Here is a 3486-nt window from a genome sequence, read left to right as displayed (position 1 = left end):
CATCCATTTTTGTTGTATCCTCAGGTTCAGATCATTCTCTGCTTCAACTCTTCTGATCTTCTTTTTTTTTTTATTAACATTTATTAATATACATTTTTAACATGGTTACCTGATTCATGCTCCTCCTATCCCCTTCTGATCTTCTTTTTTTAAATATGGAATCCTTCATGAATTTTCGTGTCATCCCTGCAGAGCAGCCGTGCTCATCTTCTCTGTATCATTCCAATCTTAGTGTATATGCTGCCAAAGAAAGCACTCCTGATAGTATTCTTTTTTTTAATATTGTGTTTTCCCAATAACATGTAATTACAATTTTTAACATGTTAAGATCCAAATTGTTTCCCTCCCTCCCTCCCTTTCTTCCTCCCTCCCAGAAATGGCAAGCAGTTTGATCTGGGTTATGCATATAGTATCTTGATATTATTCTTAAAGGACTATGTTAAACATGCAGTGGATGCTTAATAAATGCTGTTGATTATTTTTCTGGGTACATTGTTGTCTCTCTCCAATAGAACATAAGCTCCTGGAGATCAGAGAAGGATTCATTTTTGTCTGTGCGTTTCCATACCTAGCAGGTAGTAGGTACTTACCTGGAACAGCGAGGTGGTGCAGTGGATAGAGCAGCCAGCCTGGAGTCAGGAAGACTCATCTTCCTAAATTCAAATATGGTATCAGATATTTACTAGCTGTGTGACCCGAGGCAAGTCACTTAATCTTGTTTGCCTCAGTTTCCTCAGCTGTAAAATGACCTGGAGAAGGAAATGGCCAACCACTCCAGAACGTTTGCCAAGAAAACCATAAATGTGGTCAAGGAGTTGGATGTGACTGAAAACAACTGAATAACAATGATAGGCAGCGTGCTGTCTGAATGATTGATCATCTCTTACCTACTCATGTTTCTATCTTTTTTAAAAATTGAATTCAATCAGTAAGGTCTCTGTGCATCCATAAGTTCCTTAGATAGCTCCTTGGTCTCCTTTTCGGAATCATTTTTCTTTGGATCTTCAGAATTCTATTCTCCAAAGCTTTCCATACCTCTTAGGCTGACTTCTACAGAGTTTTAATCCTCAGGTTCCTACTTCTCTATCATTTCTTTGAAATAGCTAGTTAGCCCAATGGATTGAGTGCTGAGCCTGGAATCTGAGTTCAAATCCAGCCTCAGATATTTTGTATCTGTGTCGACTTAACTTTGTTTATCTCCATTTCCTCAACTGTAAAACGAGTTGGAGAAGGAAATGGCAAAGCACTCTGGTATCTTTGCCAAGAAAACCTCAAATGGGGTCATAAAAAGTTGGACGTGACTAAACAACAACAACAAAATACAAAGGAAGTATATCTGATTATACTTAGCCTTCCTATCCTCAGTAATCAGTTCTGAGATACAGGTCTCATTTCCACCCCAATAATCAGTTCCTTCTTGTGGGCAATAAGCAGGACCAAAATAAACCCCTCTTGATGTTACCTCCATTTTTTGAAGGATGAATCACTTTTAAAAGGCAAGGAACCATTCATTTCTCTGCTTGGAACAGAAAGAGAAAATTCCAGGGGATATCTGGGGAACTGAAGCTTTCCTCCCCAATATAAGTTCCAGGTGTGTGATCTTCTTCCTGAATTCTTCATCAGTTTCCTCTTCCTGTCCAAGTGGTCTTTACACAGACAAAAATGTCATTGTCGCTTTTCCTTCACTGATATCCACAAGGCTTCCTGCTTACCACTTCCCATCCCCCTTTGGGTCCCAAGATTCCCACACATCATCTATGTTCTTAAACATATAATACTATTCAAGCAATGGGAAACAAAGCAAGTGCCCTTCAACCGAGGGATGGTTAAACAAACTAGAGGAGAAGCGTGTGACAGAGTATGGCCATGCCTTTAAAACTTACAAATGTGAAGATAAACTCCTAGAAAAGAGAGTCAGTAGAACCAGAAAAAGCAACTTGCACAGTGATACCAACCAAAATACAACTGTGTACATTATAATGCCCAAACCTGGACATGACAAAGAAAAAAGAAAATGTATCCCCCCACAGTTCTTTGCAAAGATGGAGGATTATGGGTATGGAACCTACTAAGTTTTAACTGCTTAACATTGCACTAGGACTTTTGGGACAGATGCTATACTCACAGACTCAGTTGTTCTTTGTGTTAGTTTTGTTGAATTGCTTTCCTCTTTCTTTCTTCCTTTCTCTCTCTCTCTTTTTTCTTTCTTCCTTTCTTTTTCTTCCTTCTTCCCTCCCTCCATCTCTCCCTCCCTCCCTCCTTTCTTTCTTCCTTTCTTTCTTTCTTTCTTTCTTTCTTTCTTTCTTTCTTTCTTTCTTTCTTTCTTTCTTTCTTTCTTTCTTTCTTTCTTTCCACTTACCTTCTTAAAGTTGATACCAAATAACAGTTTCAAGGCAGAAGAGCAAAAAAGACTAAGCAATTGAAGTGACTTGCCTAAGGTCATACTGCTATGGAAGTATCAGAGACCATATGTGAACCTAGGACCTGCCAGTTCCAGGCCTGGCTCTCTCTATCCACTGAACCACCTAGCTGCCCCTCTTTCTAAACCAACAGAGAATACAACCCAAGGTACAATAGGCATTTATTTTAGTGTAATGCAGCAACATTTAATAAGTGCTCACTGTATGCAAGGCACTGGGTTAGGCTCTGGGGATATGAAGATAAAAATCTAAAAACAGTTTCTATAAGCTAGGGGATAAGAGGGGGTGGAAATGGAGGTTGTAAAAGGAGTAGAACACAACCCTTTCAGAAATCAAACAATCTAGATAAAATAAGAAAAAGGAAACATAAACTACTAGATAATAATGATAACACAGCATATGAGAATCATATACATTGTACTTTGAGACATTTTACTAATAGTGGTCATGAGGCTGTGTTGACTGACCCCCAGTCTATCACCTTTGCACAAATGGTGTGTATGCACAAAACAACAAGGGTATAGCTCTGTGACCAGGGAACAGAAGAGCTAATTAGCTCATTCATTAATCAAACCCATGACCCTTTCCTCATTAGTACTGTCCTCTAACCTTCTGAACAAGAAAATACCTAGGTATTGGGCATATAGACCACGAACACAGATCCAAGTTGAAACTAATGGAACCCAAGGAACCCCCTACCTCAAATGGAATTCCCATACAGACTCTAAATAAGACTTGATCTTGGACTTAGCCTGACCATTTGAAGGTTCTTCTGAATGGACCTCATTGAGGCTGATGTAGACACCAAGGACTCACTACTCCAGATTGGAGATGCCTTCTCCCTTTTTACCAGACTTCCTCATACAGTCCTGGAGTTTTGTAGGTAGAGAGATGAGAAAAAATTCTTCAAAATGAGCATCTTACTGAGGCTTCCCTTTTCTAGCCCATAGGTGGGGATAAATTTATCTAGACACTGAATACTTATTTCGGGAGAAAATGAATGAAGCCCAGATAGCTTAATACTTGATAATATGCATTACACAGATGCCATAATCCTTTGAATTTT

The 3486-nt window shown here is 39.0% G+C and overlaps 1 protein-coding gene and 1 non-coding gene across 2 annotated transcripts in view; one reads left to right on the top strand and one right to left on the bottom strand.

The window, feature by feature from the left end:
* CLYBL (citramalyl-CoA lyase) overlaps nucleotides 1-3486 on the top strand; it is a 389452-nt gene that overhangs the window by 278410 nt on the left and 107556 nt on the right. The window lies entirely within an intron of this gene.
* Nucleotides 150-256, bottom strand: LOC123243379. Its single transcript, XR_006505921.1, has one exon. It is a non-coding gene; the product is annotated as a U6 spliceosomal RNA (small nuclear RNA).

Source organism: Gracilinanus agilis, chromosome 3, assembly GCF_016433145.1.
Source record: "Gracilinanus agilis isolate LMUSP501 chromosome 3, AgileGrace, whole genome shotgun sequence".
Classification (NCBI taxonomy): Eukaryota; Metazoa; Chordata; class Mammalia; order Didelphimorphia; family Didelphidae; genus Gracilinanus; species Gracilinanus agilis.
Note: the sequence above shows the minus strand (reverse complement) of the source record. Positions and strands in the feature narration are given on the sequence as shown.